This window comes from Podarcis tiliguerta, assembly GCF_965153285.1.
Source record: "Podarcis tiliguerta genome assembly, chromosome: 2".
NCBI classification, from domain to species: domain Eukaryota; kingdom Metazoa; phylum Chordata; class Lepidosauria; order Squamata; family Lacertidae; genus Podarcis; species Podarcis tiliguerta.
Genome location: NC_139535.1, coordinates 31,509,000 through 31,533,900, shown reverse-complemented (window position 1 = coordinate 31,533,900; position 24,901 = coordinate 31,509,000). Strand labels below are relative to the sequence as shown.

Sequence of the window (24,901 nt, the reverse complement as noted above, 5' to 3'; positions counted from 1 at the left end):
ATCATTTTATCACCTTCTTAATATGATAACACTTCATTTCATATTGAAGCCTTTCTCTATTGCATCAGGGAATTCCACTCTCATCAACAATCACTAAGTCTTGCAAGATTAATGAGGGAAGGCTAAGTAAAACAAGGTGCGCTGAATGCTTTTACGGCAGATGGGTTAGTGTCACATCAAGATTATCTGCCAATCTTCTAACCAACAGGTTAGCTAATTAGCAGCAAGCAAATCTGGACTAAGTTTCTGAGACTCCGGATGGGTGGAGTATATACTGCAATTTCAGAAGACATAATGCTAGATTCAGATTTTATTGTGAAGGAGAAACTCAGTATGTTGCCCTGAGGTAAATCGCAATGAGATCTCTAGACAAGCCTGCCAAGACCTTCTTGAGGCGCTAAAGCTCGGTAACAATCCAATGTTTTATGGATAACTCTGAGGACCCAGTTTCAACCTCCACTATCTCTCATTAAAGGCTGTCAGGAGGCAGGGCTAGGAAAGTTGCCCAAAACTAATTCTCACTTTATAACACCAATATGGGAAACTACTGGAAACAATTATGTGTGGTGCTTGCTTCCCATAATTGAAGAGCCACCCGCCATGTGGATTACTCCAGTGGCACGCTCTGTCATAGCCAATGTGCTGCTCTCCTAAAGTTGCTGGACTCCACTTCCCATAATCCCTGATCATTGGTCATGCTGGCTGGGGCTGGTGGGAGTTTTAGTTCAACAGCATCTAGAGGCCTCCATGTTGGTAGCTGTCTAGCACTGGAAATGGAATGCTACATGCAATGGGCCTTTGGTGTGATCTAGCAAGAGCAATTCTTACACATTTTTTGTTTATTTCACATGGCTGTAGAAGAACACAGTGCTTTGGAAAAGATGGATTCTGAGAGTAGTACTGCATGGGTCAAAAGAAGCATGCAAGGCACCTCCATGCCGCTTCTTACCCCATTGCTGTGCTTCTTCCAATGGAATAGGAGTATGTCTGAAAGGCATCTTGGGTATGCTGGTGCTTTCTCAAGGGAACATGGGCAGCATGTCACAAAATAGTGCATCTCTCCACCACACATCCTGTTCTTCTCCGGTGACAGAGCTTTACAGTTCTTTGGTGAGATGTAGATAGCAGCTTTCATGATTTATTAATATACTGTATTTACCGCAAGTAGATTTGTGCTCAAAGCAACTTACAGGGAAAAGGAACAAAAAAGTAATAGTACAATAGCCTAAATACACATCATTGCAACATAGCACAACCAATAAACGATTTTAGATGTTTACCGATGCCTTAATCGTTTTCTCACTTCTGTGTTTTATCATCAGGAAGAACTTTCTGACAACTAAGGCTGTCTGGAATGCTGGCTTACAGAGCACTGAGGAGTATTGAATGTTTTGCCATCCCAGGCTTATCTGGGAGGTAAGGTGGCATCATCATCATATTTTAATTTAAAATATATCAAGATTATGTCAGCATAAAACTCACTAATAGGTCAGTTAATAACATTCTAAGGTAGCCAGAAACCTGATGGCGTTATGTTGAGCAGCACCCCTGCCCCATATTATACCTAGACTCAAAAGTCCAGAAATTCCCTCACAATTCTTCAGTCGGCAGCTCCCTAGTAATGGCTCCCAGGACACAGGAGGTGGAAGCAGCCAGGTCCTCATAGCAAGCGCAGTTCCTTGGTTGTGACTTTTCGTGTCAACTTAATTTGAAATTAAGCCAACCAATGGATCATGTGAATGAATTTGTCCAATATAGGAGGTGGGCAACATGAGCAGCATCCTTATTGCTTGTCATCTATGACAAACAGTTATCATTTCGAGCAGCATAAGAAGCTGCCTACACTAAGCAGTTCCCTGCTCAGCAAACTGTGAAGAGGACAGCTGGAGTGCTATGCATTTACAGCTACGGTATCCATTGCAGAAAATGGGTTTGTGTTGGCATAATGCTTTGCAAAGTGAAGCTTGAGTTCCTTAAGAGGATTATTGCAAATGGGATTTGGTTATTTTTCAACAACCCTATTCTACTACGTTACAAAGTAATATTAATAGAGAATTGGAACCAGATTGTACAGAAGCCCTTGTCCCCAAAGAAGCAAATGGGGGAGAAAGGAAAAGGGAAAAAAGGAAAAGCTTTTTGCAAAACCCTGCATGCCTCAAACTGCTGAGTCATCTGTGGAATGTATTCTCTTCTGAGTGTCAAGTGGGGATGAGCGAATCCATCAAATTTAGCTTTTTTTTGGTTTTGTGTTCTTCACATTTCCACATCAATTTTTTAAAGTCCTCATAAAAAAGGCATCAGCATTTTACTGTTCATATACCCTAATGCTCATATATTTTGTAAGCAATTTTCCCCAATATAATACATTATAATACACCCTCAAGGAGGCTGCAAAGCACGATTGGTGAAGGATCTGGCCTGGAGACAAAGAGTGCTCCTGGGGTGGGTGGATGGGTGGCCTGGGAAGAGTCCTGGGGGTCAAATGGAGAGTTCTGAAAGCCCACATATGCCTCTTGAACCGAGCTTTCCCATCCTAGAAGCTCACAAGCAGAGCACATGCTGCTTGCCATCAGCATCTGCTAGTGACAGGCATGTTGCCTCTGAACAGGAAGACCCATTTGAGTGTCCCAACTAACAGGTCCTAATAGTCCTTTTAGAAGAAGGTGTTCCCTCTCCATACCAACCATGGCTCTAGACTCCAATGAGCACTGTTTTATTTATTCATTTAATTTCATTTCCATCCTATGTTTCCTCCTGGGATCTCAAGAAAGACTACATGCTTCTCCCCTCCCCGTTATATACTCCCAACAACTCCTTGAGATAGATTAGGTTGAAGAAGAAGAAGAAGAAGAAGAAGAAGAAGAAGAAGAAGAAGAAGAGTTTGGATTTGATATCCCGCTTTATCACTACCCGAAGGAGTCTCAAAGCAGCTAACAGTCTCCTTTCCCTTCCTCCCCCACAACAAACACTCTGTGAGGTGAGTGAGGCTGAGAGACTTCAGAAAAGTGTGACTAGCCCAAGGTCACCCAGCAGCTGCATGTGGAGGAGCGGAGATGCGAACCCGGTTCCCCAGATTACGAGTCTATCGCTCTTAACCACTACACCACACTGGCGGTGTGCGGATTGCCCAAGGTCACCAGGTGAGCTTCATTGCCCAGTGGGAGATCTGAAGCTCCGTCTCCCCAACTCCTAGCGTGACACCCTACCCTGTGCCTGCTCTCCTTTTAATATGCTGACCTGTGATTGACACTCGTTGAAACTACTGCACGGTGTGCTTGTTCTTTATGAACATGAGTCAAAGAAGCTGTCCTCATCACCTTGCAAACTACAGTACGACAAATGATTGTGGGTAGGTGTATTCACTGGAGGGATACAGCAAATGTTAGCATGATAAGCACACAAATGTTTGATGGCATCAAGACCCCCAGTTAGATGTGTCATAGTTATCTGCTGCGCTTACCCCCCCTCTCCCTCTCTCTATATATACCAAAATGTGTTCCCTGTGATTTGTTTACCCTTGTGTTCTCTCTCTTGGCCTCAGTGTGCACTTTTAATTAGATGCAGCTGAGTTCTTTTGCTGCTTACTAACACCTTAATTTGGGAAGCACAGTTTTCATTACCTCTGCAAATATCCACTCTACTTTGCAGTCAGGCTCATTACGTGCAATAACCTTGTTTAGCCCTGGCTATCAGTGTTGTACCATTAATAATATGGCCTCCAATCTATCCACCTGTAAACTGTTGAATTCCCACCTAATTTAGCTTTATTACAGAGGTGTATAGCATAACAATCCACCATGTCCTAGGACAAAATTCCCATGCCTTATAAAGGGCTAACCTTTCCCAGGGGCCTTTCTGTGTGGTTAGAGGCATCCCTAACATTTCAGAACCACCTTATTCAACATTTTCACACCTCTGTCTCATCAGAGCATTGGTGCATTCTTAATGGCTCACTCCCTGCTAGTCTCATAGAATCACAGAGTTAGAAAAGAACCCCAAGAGTTATCTAGTTCAGCCCTCTGTAATGCATAATTCACAGCTAAAGAATCTCTGGCAGATGACCATTCAACCTCTGTTTTAAAAACCCCACTTTTCTCAATCTGCAAGAAGGGTTTGGATTTGATATCCCGCTTTATCACTATCCTAAGGAGTCTCAAAGCGGCTCACAATCTCCTTTCCCTTCCTCCCCCACAACAAACACTCTGTGAGGTGAGTGAGGCTGAGAGACTTCAGAGAAGTGTGACTAGCCCAAGGTCACCCAGCAGCTGCATGTGGAGGAGCGGGGAAGCGAACCCCTTTCACCAGATTATGAGTCCACTGCTCTTAACCACTACACCATGCTGGCTCCCAACATTCATTTCTCTCCAAACACACACAAAACATCTCCTTGAATCAGCATTTGTGAAATGCAGTTATGAAATTATTGTTAATTGGGAATGTAATTATGGAAATGCAAACTTTTAAAAGGTGAATTTTTGATTTCAGATATATGGAACCTTTGAAACAGTTTTCAACATCCACTGCTTGTGTGAGAGAGATCTCCGATTTCAGTGCTGATGTTTAGTTTTGCTCTTGAGATTAGAACACAGGTCACAAAACTTTGGCGCTAGCAGCCACCTTTGGAATTTTGTGAAAGTGCAGAGCAATTCTAATTCTTTGTAGAAATGATAAATGCTCAACTCAATAACGCAGCATAAAATAGCTCTCATTTATCTGATAACCCTGATGCTCCATAATGTAAAGGCTTTGGCCATGATCTGTGCCATTTATGTACATATGTTCCATGTTGTAAAGGCTTTTATGTTGATAAACACAAAAGTACACACATCTAGCTTTGTCAAAGGTAATTGTTCTTGTTGTCATTATGATGTTGCGCCTGAAATAATTTGAACAGCAAATGCACCCACATCTCTGCCATTTTTTCCACAGCTGCTGAGATGTAGCTAAACAGCAGGACAATACAGGTCTAGCACCTGAGAGCGTTCTAAACTCCATTTACAAAATGGATCTGGCAGTGCCATGAATAATCCACAAAGTGGGGCATCGGGTGGGCAAAGCCTTTCCCTGCAGCACTTGCATGCAGCATGGCTGAGCAAAACCAGACTGCACTGTTAAGAAAACCTCTCATATTAATCCCCAGGGGAACTCCAGATTAAAATATTTGTAATTAGGTTAAAGGGTATTATTGAGCTTTCTCCGTTCTAGGAAATAGGTCAACTGGAACTGGCAAATGAGGATGAACCCGAACCTGAACAGGATGAATATCCAAAAGGAGACTGGGGAAAAGACTACTATGCAATCCTGAGTCCCTTGTGGTGATCATAGAATCAAAGAATCATAGAGTTGGAAGTGGCCCCAAGAGGTCAATGCAATGCAAAAAACTCAGCTAAAGCATCCATGACAGATGGCCATCCAACCTCTGCTTAAAAACCTACAAGGAAGGGGGGCCCGCTGCCTTCCTAGGGAGTTCTTCAACCCCTGTCTTCTTCTCATCTATTATAGTTTTGGCTGGTGCCAAGTGACAGCTGTATTGTTAGATGTGCTGCTAGAAATCACCTCTTAGGGTTTCAAGTGTGAGAGATGTAGGGCTGGCAAGAGCTGTCTTCACCTTGGGCAGGTTCCCATGTGGACCTCATGTTTCAATCTTGTTTTGACTGGTGATTGATTGATGCCATTTTATTTTCCGTTACTGTGTCTCCCACTTTTCCAAAGTTTTGTTTGTTTGTTAATTAATTAATTAATTAATTGATGTGCCACTTCCTTGCCAAAACGGCTTTAGGACATAATTCTAAGGGATATAACACTACAAAGATTTGTCTTAATGAATGACAGTGTCCAGTTTTGCTTATAATATGTGGGTCCCTGTGCTGAACTTCCTATTCTTCCTTGGATTTGTGTGTTCATTTCGTCTTCAAAAAAAGTGCAATGAAATATCATTTTTTAAAGATTTTCCACCCCGGAGCCCATGAGACCACATGCATCTGTAATTATTACTGGACTTACTTTTGCAAATAGCTCCAGACATGGAGATTACCTGTGATGATGAACAGCTGAGTTCTATAAACAATCTGCCTGAATGCAGTAAGTAGCAGACGAAATAAAATGATGGATACGGTGAATGAAAGCCGAAGGGTTTGGGATATTAATACATCAGCAGTGTAGTGCTTCATTGTAGGTGGCGCCGTCAACAGATTCTATTTACCTGTAAATAATGGTGTACGATGCTGAACTGACAACTCCTTATGTAAATAGAACATTTAGGGGAGGGGAGCCCACATTGCTATTATTTCTCTAGTTCATAGTGTGAAAGAAAGAAGTTGCCTTGAGCCTTATTTTGTCAAGGTAATTGTTTCTTCACCCCCTTCAAGGCAGAGCTATTAACAAGATCTTTATTGTTTTTGTGTTATGGCTGGAAGGAAAGAATTTGACATGCAATGCTTAGTAAGATGTACTCACTTAAGCTGGTCAGGTTTTGGGGGTTTTTTGTTTCTTTTTTTACAGCAGTGCAGATTTTACAGTTATGAACATTTTGCAGAATTACCTTCTTCCTCCTTTCATCTCATTCAAGGGCATCCATGATTGCCATATGGACAAGAAATGTTCTTGAAATTGGGACATTCTTTTTGCATCATATAGAAGCTAGAGATAAGACAGCACTAGAGTCTATAACTTTTCCCCAGATACAGTGGGAGGGCACTCCTCTGGCTAAATTAAGCTGCACTCTCTGTGCTCTTGCAGAATAAAGCCAGGATTGTCAGGGCAAAATGATTCCCCTAGCATGAGAGGTAAATTCCCCTGTTTATTTCCTGCACAAAGAAAAATAGATTTCAGGCATATATAAAGACTTGTCATTATATTTGACTCCAAATTCTACCCTTAAATCTAAAGATTTAATTCCCTTCCTGTTCACAGCAGCTAGACTAGTTTTTGCCCAACGATAGAAGGAAACTTCTAAAATACCAATAGAGGCTTGGGTTAATAACATCTGGGGCATTGCTCAGTCAGAACACCTCACATACCATCAATGACTAATCAAAGGCATCTCCAAAACATGAGCTGGTCTCCCCTTTTCTCTTTTATTGAAGAACAGGCTATTTTAATGCCACCATCATCACAGATGTGCCTGTGGAGGGAATATATTGATTGAAAATGTATCGTAACTGTATTGTAACTTCTGAATAAATGTTTTAAAATGAGAGAGAGAGAGAGATGTGTCCTGATGAAGCTTTGTAACATCCTGTCCCTGGTATTTTGCCCCTATAGATCTTCTCACAACCAGTGACACACAAGGTTCTTGGGTGTTGTCTGAGGACACCATCCCAGGTTCTGGCTGCTATCTGGCCCACAGTCAGCTTGATCCTGCAAAGTCATCCTTCTGGTTTCTGACAAGCTGTGCTCTGCTCTCCCTGTTTGGTGTGTGTGATGAGTTTGTCGTGCGTGCCATTTCCACAGAAGATGTGTTATGTCATCTCTTGGGTTTGACTGGATTGTAGAACCTTATAGTGGGTTTCTGTTTAGCCTGCTCTTATGCCACTGCTCATCAGTACTACCCACTATATTAAATTGCAGGCTGCTATGTGCATAAAGACTGCATTGCTTGATTATCTGAACATGTTTCTAGTCTAACATTCTTTTCCCTGTAGCAAGTAACCAGCTGTTTGTAGGGGCTCAGAAGGAGGGCATAAAGGTTATATGCATCAATGCAGTTATAGGTTCCATATATGGATGTACAGTGGATGAAGTGACTAGGGATTGGATATAATCTCTTATTAGAATCTAGTTCTGAATTCTAGTTTTGTTTACTATTGAATACTAGCCAGGTGGCTACTATTTGAAATAAAGACTACTGTTGTCTACTATCTATATCTACTACTAACGACCATTAGAGGCAGATCAGCTTGAGTGATGGGTTTGGATCAAATTCAAGGCACACTATTGGCTAATTATTTAATAATGTACTAGTATTTCTGGCTGCCCTTTTGTTTTTAATTGAAGTCAATGAGTCACAGACTGTTTTCATTGGTGACAATCAATTAGTTTCTGTGTACAGTACATATTTCAGATCTTTCTTCCCCCCTATTGATGCCAAGGCATTTGTGATGTGCTTCCATTTTGTCTAATTAATTTTCTTGTCACCCACAACGATACTGCTAGACTTTCCACAGCATGACTGAATGTTTCATCAAAACATATTGAACAGAGCAAATTAAGATGCTTATTCATTATATTCACCCTTGTCCTTTAGCAGATCTCTAAAATGCATTTTGTTCATGACAATCAACTCAGTCTTATGATCCACTGGAAGGTCAAAGAAATTCTTCAGGAATGGGTTGCACTCAACAGGCAGTACAAAAGGACTAGTGAACTCGGGGTCCCATGGGCATCAGTGTGAAAATTTTGTGGATGCCCATTGATTTCAATTGGAACTAAATTCATCTGGATCCAACCCCATGTGTACTCCAAGATCAGCAAAACAATTAACACAACACTTGTGGGAGGCTGTCCCTAGTGAAGCATGCCTACCACTATCTCCATCTACTTTTAGGCACCAAATATTTTTCTCTTTTCCTAGATTTCTTAGCCTCTACTCTGAAGGGTGGCATTGTGGCATTTTTTTATTTTTTAGGAGAGTGGGATTACATTGGTACCTCAGGTTACATACGCTTCAGGTTACAGACTCCGCTAACCCTCGGGTTAAGAACTTTGCTTCAGGATGAGAACAGAAATCGTGCTCCTGCGGCGCAGCAGCAGCAGGAGGCCCCATTAGCTAAAGTGGTGCTTCAGGTTAAGAACAGTTTCAGGTTAAGAACGGACCTCCGGAACGAATTAAGTACTTAACCTGAGGTACCACTGTACTGGGTCCTGATCTGTTTTGTCTGTTTAGCTGAGTTTTTAGATTTTTACTGGATGCTCTTAACTGATTTTAATGCAAGTTGCTTTGGCTCACTCTGTGAGAAAAGCAGCTAATACAGCAGGCAGCTAATTAAAATAAAATAAAGAAATGATAACATAAGAAGAGCCTTGCTGGATCAGGCAAAAGAACTCTCTAGTCCAGCATCCTGTTCCCACAATAGCCAACCAGGTGTCTGTGAGAAGCTCACAGGCAAACAGTGGAAGAAACGTTCAGAACTGAATGTTTCTATCCCATTCTCTTGAAAGAATATCCACAATCAGATAATGATTTCCATTAGTTCATCATTATTTGTGAAGAACCCTTGACTTATATCTGCTTCACAGAGAATTAATGAGTATTCGGGAAAGTGGCCTTTGTGGTCATAGAAAGCTGTGTGGCTTAGTCTTTATTATTATCATCATTAAACCTATTAGTTGCCTGTCACCAGACAGGTCTCTAGGCAACTTACACTGAAGAACGTATACAGAAATACATTATAAAATAGAAAAGAATATATATATATAAACCTTAACATTTCATTCAACATTTTTTAAAGGTTAAATACACAGTTCTCCATGACCTTGATAACAACACTGGCAGCAGAGTAACAAAAATATATATTCCCACCCACTAACCAGTAGATAAAACTAAAACAAAACTCAAATACTGGTGCCCCCCTCCCTTGTCCAGTGATCAGCCATTTCAGCCCAGCTTTGTTTATTTGTTTCATCTTTTTATTTTGAACTCACCATTTCACCCAGGTCTCCATTGTCAAGGTCAGGTGCTGTAAATTACTAGGGTGTGGGCCCCTCCTCCAGGGATGGTCCAGTGGCTCTCTTCTCTTGCAGAGATAGTGGCAACAAATGCAAAGCAGGAAGAGATGGCAGACATTTTATTTGCTCTATTGTTGTCCAGGCTGCTGCTTCTCTCATATCTCAGCTGGGGGTCCAGAACACATGCCTGCCATGGGAGTTTATCCCCCCACCTCCCAGAAAACTGGTTGGTGTAAATTATAGGGGGTGAGGTCTCCTTTAGGGATGGTCTGAGCTCTCTCCTCTGTTGTAGGGAGAGTACAGTGGTGCCTCGCAAGATGAAAAGAATCCGTTCCATGAGTCTCTTCGTCTAGTGGTTTTTTTCGTCTTGCGAAGCAAGCCCATTAGCCGATTAGCGGATTAGCGCTATTAGTGGTTTAGCGGCTATTAGCGGCTATTAAAGGCTTAAGGGATTAGCGGATTAGCTGCTAATAATAATAATAATAATAATTTATTATTTGTACCCCGCCCATCTGGCTGGGTTTCCCCAGCCACTCTGGGGCTATTAGCAGCTTAGTGCCTTAGAAAAAGGGGGTGGGAAGCGAAACCCCCCCCCCAGGAACCGCAATACATTTTCGTCTTGCGAAGCAAGCCCATAGAGAAATTTGTCCTGCGAAGCACCTCCAAAACGGAAAACCCTTTCGTCTAGCATGTTTTCCGTCTTGCGAGGCATTCATCTTGCGGGGCACCACTGTAGTTTTATCTGTATCTATACATACATAGGAATGGTGATTGCTTCAAAAGCCCCTTTTTTGAGGGGAATGCGGTGAATAATAGGTTTTGTTTCTTCATCTGTCTTCCATGGTAGTCAATTAATAATAATAATAATAATAATAATAATATCTTTATTGTCATTGCCCCCTTCGGGGACAACGAAATTACTCGGCTGCTCCTTAAAAACACTAATTAAAAAAATATAGTAAAATACAGTAAAATACAGCAAAGGAGATTTGATGACTTTCAAAGTCCGGGCTTCCCATTCAGGGCCGAGATCGCTCTGGAGAAGAAGCTGTTCTTAAGACGGCTTGTTCTTGTCTTCATCGTCCTGTATCTCCGTCCCGACGGCAAGAGCTCAAAGAGACAGTGACCAGGATGCGATGGATCTTTTACTATGTCCAGTGCCTTCCTATGGCACCTTGTGGCATAAATCTGCTCTAAGGTGGAGAGTGGGCAGCCAACAATGCTCTCTGCTGCCTTCACAACCCTGCGCAACCCCATCCTGTCCTGGGTAGTGCAGCTTCCGTACCACACACATAAGCCATAAGTAAGCACGCTCTCAATGGCACAGTGATAGAAGGCAAGCAGCAGTTTCTGCGGAAGATGGTTTTTCCTTAGTATTCTCAAAAAATACAGTCTCTGCTGCGCCTTCTTCACAAGCCCCCTTGTGTTGACACTCCAGGACAGATCCTCTTGTAACTCAATGCCCAAAAATCTGAATGTTGTTACCCTCTCCACACAGACCCCATCAATCAAAAGTGGCTGGACATTGCTCTTCTGTCTCCTAAAGTCCACCACAAGTTCCTTTGTCTTCCTTGTATTTATGAGCAAGTTGTTAGCTCTGCACCACTCTGTCAGCCGCTCCACCTCATCTCTATAATCCATTTCACCCTCCCTTTCAGAGATGAGCCCAATCACGGTTGTGTCATCTGCAAATTTGACAACCCTATTGCTAGGGTGAGTAGCGACACAATCGTACGTGTAAAGAATATAAAGGAGCGGACTGAGTACGCATCCCTGTGGTGTTCCTATGTTAGTCTTAAGCATATTAGAGGTATAAGGGCCCAACCGAACCCTCTGGGGGCGGTCTGACAAAAAGTCCAATATCCACCCACAAAGTGATAACGGAAGCCCCAGATCTTCCAGTTTAGACATCAGACGTTGTGGTAGAATGGTATTAAATGCCGAGCTAAAATCTAAAAAAAGCAGTCTGGCATAACCCCCCCGCTGCTCCAAATGTGCAAGGACGGCATGGAGGGCAATCGCCACAGCGTCCTCTGTCGATCTTTTCGTTTTATAAGCAAATTGGAATGTGTCCAGTCCCTCTGGTAGGCAGGCAATGACATAATTTCGTACCAGCTTTTCAAAGCACTTCATGATTATAGGTGTGAGTGCTACTGGACGAAAATCGTTCAGATCTTCCGGGTTAGGTTTTTTTGCTATTGGAACGATAATAGAGGACTTTAGGCAGGATGGAACAATAGCCTGGGCTAGGGATTGATTTAAAATCCCAGTGAAAACTCCTGCTAGTTGATCTGCACAGTCTCTCAATACCCTTCCAGCTACCCCATCTGGCCCTGTGGCCTTCCTTGGGTTGATTCCCTTCAACACCTTCCTCATCTCTTCTTTTTCCACAGAGACTACTACATTCCTTCGTACTGATGATGGTAATTAATGTCTTCATCAAAAGATTCAGAGAAACATTTAGAAAAATGAACTGAAATATTTCCTGTTCTAATATTCACCTCAATCTAAACATTCTTAAGAATGATAGCACCTGACTAAGGCAGTTTAAGGAATTTTTAGTTCTGTTTTAGGAGATGGAGATAACAGGAAAATGGATCTTGATGTTGTACAATGTAATTTCTTTTCCACAGTGACATCTATTAAATTGTTTCCTTGGCTAAACGAAAACACACACATTTTCATCCTGGAATATTTTTACTATATATTTTTTCTCTTCCGACTCCCCAGTCGAGCCACACAAAGGTGCCTCGATGCTTTCCCCCTCCGTTTGCATGTGAGCAGGAGGAGCACTGGGGCTGGTTCAGTTGTGGATCAGGAACCTCCCAAACATGCATGTGCCCAAGCAAAAAATACCTCAAGAACAAAAAACAGCGACATTTATTGTAAATTGTAAAAAAAATCTGTCTGGACGGAGATTCCAGCCATTGAAAAGATGACATGTCTGGGAAACCCCAAACATATGGCAACCCTAATGTACGTCAATATAATTTATTTCCTTTCCCCCAACTTGCATGTGGCATGACCTCAGAAGATGTGAAATTACAATCGAGCAACAGCTCAATTATAGGCTTTAAAGGTGACTGAGTGGAAGTCATGGTCTCTAGTTATCCAGTCCTCATTGAAATATGGAAACAGTAATATTGGAAAATTAATAAAATTTTGTTATATACTGCCAGCAAAAAATAAATAAATAGAAATACAGTGGTGCCTCACAAGACAAAAAGAATCCGTTCCGCGGGTCTCTTCGTCTAGCGGTTTTTTCGTCTTGCGAAGCAACCCTATTAGCGGTTTAGCGGATTAGCGCTATTAGCAGTTTAGCGGCTATTAGCGGCTATTAAAGGCTTAAGGGATTAGCGGATTAGCTGCTAAAAGGCTATTAGCGCCTTAGAAAAAGGGGGTGGGGAGCGGAAAAAAATCTCAAGAATCGCAAGACATTTTCGTCTTGCAAAGAAAGCCCATAGAGAAATTCGTCCTGCGAAGCGCATTGAAAAACAGAAAACCCTTTCGTGTAGCGGGTTTTCCATCTTGCGAGGCATTCATCTTGCGGGGCACCACTGTATTTGTTATGATAGTGAGTGAAAGGTTACAAAACACTAAGCTAACTTAAAGGGCTTTCTAAGTGCAGTGGTACCTCTAGTTATGAACTTAATTTGTTCCGGAGGTCCGTTCTTAACCTGAAACTGTTCTTAACTAGAGGCGTGCTTTCACTAATGGGGTATCTTGCTGCCACTGTGCTGCTGGCACATGATTTCCGTTCTCATCCTGGGGCAAAGTTCTCAACTCGAGGTAACTCTTCCAGGTTAGTGGAGTTTGTAACCTGAAGCGTTTGTAACCTGAGGCATTTGTAATTCAAGGTACCATTGTAACTAAGTTTTAAAAGTGAAGAAAATACCAATTTTGAAGAACCCTTATTTGTTTTTTTTAATTATTATTATAATTTATTATTTATACCCCGCCCATCTCGCTGGGTTTCCCCAGCCACTCTGGGCGGCTTCCAACAAAATATTAAAATACAATAGACTGTCAAACATTGGAAGCTTACCTTGACTTCAGTTGGTTTTACATTAAAAAAAGTTGGACTCCAAAGAGATAATGTATTGGAGAAATTTGCTTTTCAGACATGATTTTGTAAATCTCTCTCTCTCTCTCTCCCTCCCTTCCTCCCTCCTCACCCCTCCCTCTCCCCCACCACCACGTTGTGGTCCAATTCTTTACTTAAGTAAAAAAAATTCAGAACAGGTAGTGATTTCATTCATAGTTTTTTTTATATAAATATAAAGGTCTTGTTAGCTTTGTAGGAGAGGGAGGTTCTGTATTATTTTAGTGATGGATTGTTATTGCATTATCAGATAACCACAGGCATCTCAGTAACTCAAGCATCCTGCCAACATGCTGTGACTTGACATCATTCGCAGTAGGTATATTTCTGATGTATGATTCTGTGCCATAGTTCCAGCTAATCAGCATTTTTACTACCGGAGAGTAATATCCCTTTCTGAGCTTGGGCTTGCTGAGGTGGCCACTCCACAAATTATGTCAACAAAGCAGTGGTGGAACAAGAGTAAACAAAGGCATGGGTAACAATATTTCTTCCCAAATGCATACTAGAGGGAAGCTCCTTGAAAGGGATTTTGGAACCGCATCTAGTGTTTTTGTCACAATAAGTCTCTCTCTCTCTCTCTCTCTCTCTCTCTCCTCTCTCGTGTGTGACTTGTCTTCATGGATTAGGACTTTTATTTTCCACTTCACACATATGGGACCATAAAAAAAAGTTGAGGCTTCATATGCCTCATTAAAGAGCCCTGTTTGATCTAAGAGTGCTTCCCTATTTGTTTGGTAAATAATTTCATAGCTTACAAAAGCAAATTAGAGTAACCATACATCGTTTGGAGGATCTCATAAATGCTATATTTGGAGACTGCGCTTAATTAAAAACACATGGAAAAGATGCCACTTCAAGGCCACCCTCCACATTTGTGAGGTGAAATTTGCAACTGATGTTATCTCTTGAGCACACGCAGGCTTGTTGGCCGAGAGCTCTTATCTTCTTTAAAACATTTCCTTTATAAATGAGGCCCTTTGGGAAGCTGCTGAATCTCATATTTTCCTTAGAATTAAAACTACATCCCACATTATGCTGCTTTTGTTTGCCATCTGGTTGGCCACTGTGGGAACAAGAGGCTGGACTAGATGGGCCATTGGCATGATCCAGCAGACTCTTCTTATGTTCCTGTGCTGTTTATTTGTTTTATTTTAACTGTACATATAACAGAAAGAAAAGTAAAGAAGAGCAACATCAGCCCAGTAAGGACCATCCATCGATCCTGATTTAGTTAGGTTACAAAGATGTAACACTTCAGAAATGTGCATGTTATGCTTGTGCATGAGCCAAACCGCTGTTCACTTGTATGTTTTATTACATTAGTAATGAAGCTGATGGAGATACCTTGACTGTAGTAGATATATAGGCAACATTGCTTGGCCCTACTTTAGTGTTGATTGGTGGTTGCTTGGGTTTATGACAAGGGTCTTGTGCCTTAATAATAGTTCTTCAGATGGTCATTGAGTTTCCTGTAACTCATATCTTCAGGCTCAGCAAAGGGGGGCATATTTGTGTGTCAAGACCCCATGGAGTAAATAACAAAACAAGAAACAGCATATAGGTTTATGGATTCAAAAAAGCCACAACTTTCATTGGTTACAGGTGTGAACGGTTTGGCATAGACATTGGATAAGGCCAGATAATTCCACTCCAGTCCATCTGCTGGAAGTGCATCTAAGGGCAAACCACCATTAGGGGAGGCCCTATGACCTACCGTACATCAACTAGGGGTATCCCCCCAGGGGTCCCCATTGGAATGCTATGGCCATCAGACAAAAGCCACTTCTCCTGGATCCCTTTAACAGGATACCCTTAACCAAGGAGGGGCAGGCAGAGACTACAACCTTCTCTCCAGCCAAGACTAAGGCTGCCCACCCTAAAACCCAGTGGCATTGGCCAATTGCCAGCAGGCAGGCTGTTCAACTCTGGCCATTCGCCAGACCAGTGCCATGGCCCATGGTCTAGCTGCAGTACCTCCCACCAAGGAAGGTGAGCAGACTTACCAAAACATTATCTAATGTGTTAATGGACAATCTTACATCCAGGATCAATAGCTAATGCAATCCTTTTGCCCAAACTACCTATCTTGTAAAATATCCAAAGTTGTAATCTAAGGGGAGCTTAAAGTGCAATTGTCAGCTAATTTATTCAGTCATAGTTCATGGGATTTATCCAGCAGTAAGAGGCTTGAAAGTAATAGCTTAACAGTCAATAGAATTGTAAGGAAGAGAGGCTAACCAGTTGCTACCAGTGTGCTGACAAGCTTGGCAGCCAATGTTCCCTGCTAGACCCAGCCCAGAAAAGCCTTCCACAAAGCCACCATCACATTAAGAGGGCTACTTGTTCCTTGCCATGATTTCTCCACCATCTGCACTGTACAAATTAGCATTAAGCGAAGATGGTGAGCAAGCAATTAAACCAGCTGTGAGGAAGAACCCTGCAACCTCTTTTTGGAAAAAGGCCTCCAGTTGGGATTGCTTTCAAAAATATTGAACCACGTGGATCTTTAGAGGCCTCGCCACAGAAGCAGTTCAATTATTCATTCAGAGCAGAAACTGTTTTATTATATATCTTTCAGTTGCAATGGTTAAATTGGAATGTGGGACATTGTACTCTCACTGAGGAGCTCATACTTGCATTTAGACTTTAATGTTTCCTGCCGAGTAGTAAAATAGTTGCCAACACCAGCTGGGAGAGACAGGAATATCATTAGCACATTTTTTTTGTTTTGTTTTTAATCTTCAAGGTTACTAAGAATCAGAGTTTCTGAGCCAGAAGTGAGAGTTGGAGGAAGGTAAAGTACTGTAAGGGAATTTATTTGCTTTGCAGCTATGTCTTTTCCACATTGATTTTAAAGTTTTAAAGCTCGATATACTTCATGAGAAATAACGGGTGCAGCGGGCAGGTGGAATTGCAGGGAAGAAATCATTACTCGATGTGCAAACTAGTCTCGCATAACTCACTGGCGTTCTGGTGGAGCATCACTATTATTCCTTCCTAAATCAGCGACGCTGTAAGAAATTGCAATATGTATAACTAAGCTTAGATCTTCTATGCATTTTTATGAAAACATCACTATGCGCTACCTTCCTATATGCTACTTTTGAGTTTAGACGGACTCCCTGAGGACCTCTAGCAAAAGAGACTGAAGCCACATGTCTTTGATCGGTGAGAGCAGCTCAGAGCAGCCTGAGTAATCTCCAGTGCTGTGCTGAAACCTGTCCTGTTGTTTTCTGAGTGCTTTCTTCCACTGCAAAAGAGGCTTCCATCTTGCCGCCTCTTTCTCAACACGCTATAGAATTTATTTAGAATTTCAGTGGGTGTGAGGTTAAGCTTACCATATTGTTTCTAGTTATTGTTTCCTCTCCGGTCAATGTATTTCTAGCACTCTGTTACCTCCCTGTTGAACACACATCGATCTGTAAAAGCCCCATGGGATACGTTACTTCATGATGAGGTCTTCCTGTGACTTGTGATTGAACCACTGAGTTACTAAGCGACTAAGATTGGTGCAGGCATTGATTTTTAGTAACCACCACCACCACCATACCATTAAAAAATCCACCATGATTTCAACGATTTGTTTAAAAAGAGTTCATTTTAATAAAACACTGAGGAAGCATACAGTAGGCAGCACACATGCCTTCCCATGCTTATAGGAAAGCCCATCTGAGGATGTCATGTTTTTCCTCAGGGAATACGGATACCAGAAATGGCTGCACAGTGCAGACCACTGGAAATATGATTTGAGGAAAAGTAAGGAAAGCACAGGGACGTGGGTGGCGCTGTGGTCTAAACCACAAAGCCTAGGACTTGCTGATCAGAAGGTCAGTGGTTCGAATCCCCATGACGGGGTGAGCTCCCGTTGCTTGGTCCCTGCTCCTGCCAACCTAAGTTCGAAAGCACATCAGAGTGCAAGTAGATAAATAGGTACCGCTCCGGCGGGAAGGTAAACGGCATTTCCGTGTGCTGCCCTGGTTCGCCAGAAGTGGCTTAGTCATGCTGACCACATGACCCGGAAGCTGTACACCGGCTCCCTTGGCCAATAAAGCAAGATGAGCGCCACAACCCCAGAGTCGGTCACGACTGGACCGACTCTGGACCGAATGGTCAGGGTTCCCTTTACCTTTACCTTTACCTTTAAGGAAAGTACAACAAAAAGCCTCCATCCCCTCCCCTCCCGATAATTTCACCAACATTTTCCCTACCCTTTCACAATCTTTTTGAATGTATATTACTGAAAGGATGGTAACACACCTCTCAGAATCTAGTTTCAAATGCATAATCCAGCAGACAACTAAATTTCAATCTGCACGTTAGTTTGAGAAGCATGGGTCAGGTAATTGCACATAGGAATTTATAAGGATTAAAAGCTTCAAGCATCCCTATCTACCGTTGAATCAGGCTGCATTCAAGTATCTAGAAAAAAACACACCATTGCTTACATACAGCAGTGTCTGTCAAGCCACTTATCTCCTTTAAATAACTCTTTAAGAAGCCCTTATCTGACTTGTTGTAGCCATATAATTTCCTCATAGCTGTGCATCCTTGTGTGAGTTCTGGCATATGAAGGCCTGTACTCAATTGGTGTCCTTTGTTGCTGTTAGTTAGCTTTCCCCAAATGTACAGAATGAAAAGACTGATGTCCTCTCCCAGCTATAACAAACTTCAGCGGTGCTCTTTTCCTTCCTCTTTGAAACTGATCAAATCAGGGCTCTTAAAAGAGTTCTTTTTTTCATTATGACAACTGTTTTGAGCCCTGGTGACAACAAGTTTAATACTGCAAGCAAAATATTAGGAGTTGTTGTTGTTTTTGGTCTGTAGTGCATTTATAGCCTTGGGTGCCTGAAACCAGCTTATCTGGAGGATTCTGTTTATGTGGAAGAAATTGCTATGATCAATCACTGTATAGTAAGGGATCAAAGAAAGTGCTGAATCAAGAATTGTTTTCCATTGCACCTGTTCACTAAAAAAACACACACAACCCAAACAAACCAACTTATGCAAGTAAGCTGTTCTAAATGTTCCGAAAGGTACCAACAATTGATGGCTGGTTCTGTTCCCTATCTGGCAAAAAAATATGTTTTCAGGATATTTCCTCACCTCTGACATCCTATATTGTGTCATAAAACCAGAAAGATAAAGTGTTTGTGGCTTCTAAGATAGGAATGGGGGAGGAATCTGTTTCAAATGGATTTAAACATGGAGTTTGCTGGTTTCAGCCACCTTGCATCAGACGACCTCTTTCTGTGCACTTACCTTTACCCCAACACCCAAAAAGCAGTCTCAAGAAACCTGGTTAAGGAGTAAAAAGGTCATATTTATTAAAATACAAGTTAGATCATCTGCCAAATTAGCCAAATATATTTGTATATTGTACTACAATACCCAAACCCCTTTTTCTGCAACATGATTTTGTAAATTTTATAAGTAAAGTCCAACAAATTCCTCAGTTGCCTTGCTCAAAATTTTATTTCCCAGAAGGTAGAAAAAGTATAGTGTCCAGATCAACGGAAGCCATAAGGTTAAGGTAAAGGTAAAGGTTCCCTGACAGTTAAGTCCAGTCGCACACGACTCTGGGCTTGCGGTGCTCTTCTCTCTTTACTGGCTGAGGGAGCCGGCGTTTGTCCGCAGACAGTTTTTCCGGGTCATGAGGCCAGCATGACTAAGCTGCTTATGGTGCAATGGAACATTGAACCAGAGCAGCACAAGGAAACACCATTTACCTTCCCTCCGGAGTATTTATCTACCTGCACTTTGATGTGCTTTTGAACTGCTAGGTTGGCAGGAGCTGGAACCCAGCAATGGGAGCTCACCCCGTCGCGGGGATTTGAACTGCTGACCTTCTGATCGGCAAGCCCAAGAAGCTCAGTGGTTTAGACCACAGCACCACCCGTGTTCCCAATAGGGAAGCCATAGTGCTGCTCTATTCTGCCTTGGTCAGACAAAACCTAGAGTACTATGTCCTGTTCTGGGCACCACAATTTAAGAAGGATATTGACTGGAATGTGTGCAGAGGAGAATAACCAAGATGATCAAGGGTCTGGAAACCAAGGCTTGTTATGAGGAACAGTTGAGGGAGTTGGATATGCTTAGCCTGGATAAGAGGAGACTGAGAAGAGATATGACAGCCATCTTCAAATATCTAAAGCTGCCACATGTAAGATGGAGCAAACTTGTTCTCTCCTGCTCTAGAGGGTAGAACCCGAACCAATGGCTTCAAGTTACAAGAAAGGAGATTCCGACTAAACATCAAGAAGAGCTTTCTGACAGTAAGAACTGCTCAGCATTGAAATGGCTGCTTTAGAGGGTAGGGGATTCTCCTTCCTTGGAGGTTTTTAAGTAGAAGTTGTATGGTCATTTGTCATGGATACTTTATTTCAGGGTCCCTTCCAACTCTACAATTCTATGAATCTATGTTATGCACCCTTTCTTAGCTATATGTATTGTTGTTGCTGTTTTAAAAAATAGATGATTGAACTGGCATGAGTAACTTTTCTGCAAAGGGTGTCCCACAGCAATAAATTGTTGTGAGCATATGATAAATTTACTACTTTTTATGATATAGATGTTTCACTTTGAACAAACAGAAGCACAGTTTTGCAGATCAAGTCTGTTTCCCCAAGAACAAAGGTTACATTATAAGGGTGTGAGAATGGCAAAAACAGATTTTGCTACATCCCCCCAATCACACATTTTATCTGTAATATGAGTGGAGGTGGGGGTATGAAAATCACAATTTAATTATTCCACGTTTTCAAGTTGTGAAATTTGTAGCTATGGTTACTGGCTCAAACAGAGGATTGTTGTAGATATATCTTAATTGTTAATAGCAAAGAGGGAGGCAAATATCCTGGGCAAAGTGTGAGGAAATGGGAGACCTTTAGAGGCCCTAAGGCAGGGGTAGGCAGCCTAAGGCCCGGGGGCCGGATGCAGCCCCCTTCTCAATCCAGCCTGCGGATGGTCTGAGAATCAGCGAGTAGAATGTGTCCTTTTATTTAAAATGCACCTCTGGGTTATTTGTGGGGCATAGGAATTCTTTCTTCTTCTTTTTCAAAATATAGTCCGGCACACCACATAATCTGGGGAACGGTGGACCAACCCATGGCTGAAAAACGTTACTGACGCCTGCAAAGCACTTAAAAGATTTTGGTGCCCCCATATATATCCAATTCAGAACAATAATAAACTGTAAAATATTGCCCTCTACAATTATACAATTGTATAATTTTATAAAGTTGAGCATTAATGAATCTTGCTTTTACATTTTTTGTTACAATAAATTTATTGCGGGAGTCTTATCTGTAGAACCTGGTTCAGCTGCACCATATAGTCCTTGGTAAATCCAGCAATGGAAAATTCCTGAGGTGCCCACCTTCCTTTGATGCCTAATAATAATAATAATAATAATATATTTATACCCCACCCATCTGGCTGGGTTTCCCCAGCCACTCTGGGTAGCTCCCAACAGAATATTAAAAACACGATAAAACATCACACATTAAAAACTTCCCTAAACAGGACTGCCTTCAGTTGTCTTCTAAAAGTCAGATAGTTGTTTTTTCCTTGACATCTAAGGGGTGGGCGTTCTACTATTCCACCACCAAGAAGGCCCTCTGCCTGGTTCCCTGTAACCTCACTTCTTGCAATGAGAGAAGCACCAGAAGGCCCTTGGAGATGGACCTCAGTGTCCAGGCTGAATGATGGGGGTGGAGGCGCTCCTTCAGGTATACTTATTTTGCTTAAAAGTTCATCCAGCCCTGGGTAGACTGGGCATGGCTTAGGGTAGGGTATTAGTAGCGCCATTACTTGGATGAAAGAGAAAGGTGCTCATTTAAACTGGAAAAAGTTGGCCAAATCTTTTTGCTTCGTGTTTAATCATTTCAGATTCTCAGGAAAGCAGAAGCCACCATACTAAGTAGACTGCTCATCATCGCCAGAGCAGGGGACGCCTTGTTGTTGTTAATACCACATGACAGTAAAAGGATCATAGCCTAAGCAAAGGAGAGCAAGAAGTCTTTGTCTTATTTTATATCATCCAACATTTTGCAAATGAAGGGTTGCTTGTGACACTCCTGCTCTCATGCTGTCTGAAGTCCATCTGCACTAGTGTGCATTACAGAATGCCATTTCACGAGCCACATTCATTGATATAAAAACAAGGTGGTGTTAACCATGTTTTAGGAGAACATAATTGTCTCATAATATCCTGCCATGGCTCAAAATATACGGTACCTGAGCAGCTCCCATACACAAAGCAATAGGTTCTGTGCTGCATTGCTCACGTACCTGCATTTATGTGCCTGTGTACCAGAGAACAAATGCAACTATCTCCATCCAACTCAGTGATTTCACTCTTAGAAAGCCAGGGGAAGAAGCTAAATGCTAAAGAATGACACTGTCAAACCTCCCAAAGGCAGAGAACGGGAACTGTGATTTACCAGGAACAAATACTACACAAAAAAGGAGATTATTCCCCTGTTGCAGTGCATGCTATTTACCAATATAATATGAAATTGCAACTTTTGCAAGCATTTGCTTGTGTCACGACAGCTAACTGCAAGCCACAGGATCAGGCTAGTGAAAACAAATCACATTGGGTCAAATACTACTGGTTTGACTTGATCAGTTAATACGTCCATCTTATAGAAGCCACAGATAACGCATTTGAGATGAGACGATCAGTAAGTATCAATTTAAGTTTGTAAAGCAGTTTAGTATGAAAGGTACTGTATCATCTGCAGCATATTTGCTGGAGAGATATAGACCAGCTGATTTGTTAGCCTTTCCTCCACTCAACTGAATGTAACAATACAATTTGGCTCCGTCAGCTCAAGTTGCTAATACTCAGACTCCTCCCCCCAAACTAGCTGATATTCAGCATAGAAGCACCTGTGGGCAAAAGATGGATGGACACAATGAGATTATAAGTTGAATTTTATGTGCACTACCTTTTAAATATATTTAAAGTCATTAGGATAATAGCTAAAAATTGTGAAGATTGAACATGAACCAGTGCTGTAGTAAAATTGCAAGTGCTGTTAGAAGTGAAAGGAATCGGTTGAGTTCTTTGGTGCATCCCAACTATAGCAGAGTCTTAATTATTACAGTGGTACCTCAGGTTAAGTACTTAATTCTTTCCAGAGGTCCGTTCTTAACCTGAAACTGTTTTTAACCTGAAGCACCACTTTAGCTAAGGGGTGTCCTTCTGCTGCCACACTGCCAGAGCACGATTTCTGTTCTCATCCTGAAGCAAAGTTCTTAACCCGAAGTACTATTTCTGGGTTAGTGGAGTCTGTAACCTGAAGCATATGTAACCCGAGGTACCACTGTAATATTTACGGTCCACAAACCTTCCTCTAAGCACTGCCTCTGGTGGATCTTTCCGCAGGGCCTGCAAGACAGAGCTGTTCTGCCAGGTCTTTGGTCAGGGTTCAGTCTGACTCCCCCTTCCCTTTCATAAGAAGTTGCATGAAAGTGGCTTCCCATTTTTTCTCACAGGCCCATATAAGTTCAGCACAAACAGCTGGGCCTGCTGAGCATTTAAGGTCCCCAACCTTATTCTGCAGGTTGCCATCTGATTAGATTTTATTCTGATCCTGATCTGATTTGAGGATGTATTTTAATTGATTGTCTGATTTTACGTTAATGTGTTATACATTTGAGGTTAGCCACTCTGAGCCCTGTTTTGACCAGGGAGGGCGGGGTATAAATAAAAAGTTGTTGTTGTTGTTGTAGTTGTTGTTATCTAGGACTGGTGCCTGATTTGCAGTTTGAACCTCATGGTCCTTTTTTCTTCTTCTAAAAGTCATCAAAACGTTCATTTCCCCTTAATTCAAGAATGCTAATGAGGGGAAACAATTATAAAGCTAGGAATTCATGACAAATCCCCAGATTTATACATGACTGCTGCAACCAGATTGTGGAGCTGTGTTTTTAGACACACTTGAGGGTAAGTTTCATTGAGCTCAACAGGTCTTACTTCTGAGTAAACAGTCATGGTGTTTTGCTGTTCTCCATCCAGGTACAAGGGTAGTTAGGAAACCAGTGTAGCATATCAGGACAAGGGCCTAGCTATTCCAATCTTGTCACAGAATCAGAGCTTTTCATTTTTGCAAAATGAATCAGACATGATTTCAACATTGCTTTTGGAAAGACACTTGAAAGGACAGGGACTGACCAGATGACATAATTAATAGGCTGTAGGACAACTGCTAAATTAAACATTTGAAGATATTGCCTGAACCTAATTACATAATTTAGTGAACATTGAAATGAAGGTAATCTCTTGAAAGGGAAATTTATCCCTTTGCTTTTTTAAAAGTTCTCTTTCACATACAATGGTTGGTGGCAGCAAGGTCAGCACAGTTTAGCAATTTGCCAGCTTCTGTCAAGCAGATACATTAGTGAACCTTGATCTCTGTGAAATATAAATTGAGAGAACATTTTCTGATGTTCTGCATTATAATGAGAAAAGGGCTCGGATCTCTCATTTTGTTTGATGCCGGTAGTGGTCTAGTATTTGCTTTCAGCAAATACTATTTTCGCTGACAGTTTAACATTCTCTGTGTGACTAATCCGCCTCCCCAAAACAGACATGCTCTGTCAATTCTAGATGATATGATATTCCTCTTCTCAAATGTCAGCTCCCCAAGCCAGCATTTTCTTTCTAACTGCAAACATTAATTGATTAAGCATTATGTGAGTAACTGCTTAATGGCTTGATTGCAGATTAAAAACAAAGCACTGATTAATTGGAAATGACCAGCTGGGATCTTGTAGCGCTCCTTGTTCACTGCTTCCTTCTCTGTCTATCTGCATTTCCCCCTCTTCTTCAGCCCACGTTCTGTTAGACCCACTTTTTTGATGGTGGTAGTGATAAGACAGCAATAGTCCTCTGAGGGTGTAAAACCACAACACAGTGCTCTTCCTGCTCAGACATAAATGTGCAGTCCTAGCCTGGAAGACTGTATATATCAATAGGGAACTCATTTTCCAACTGTCAATGCTTATATAGCCAGAATGGCACCATCCACACACAATAGTGAAAGAACAGGAAGTTTGGGGGAACCCCAAATTTTGCAGAAATAGAAGAGATGAAAAGTCCCCCTCCCCCAAAAAACAACAACA

General features: G+C 41.8%; 1 long non-coding RNA gene across 1 annotated transcript in view; it reads left to right on the top strand.

Moving 5' to 3' along the window:
- LOC310671185 overlaps positions 1–24,901 on the top strand; it is a 917,602-nt gene that overhangs the window by 145,628 nt on the left and 747,073 nt on the right. The window lies entirely within an intron of this gene.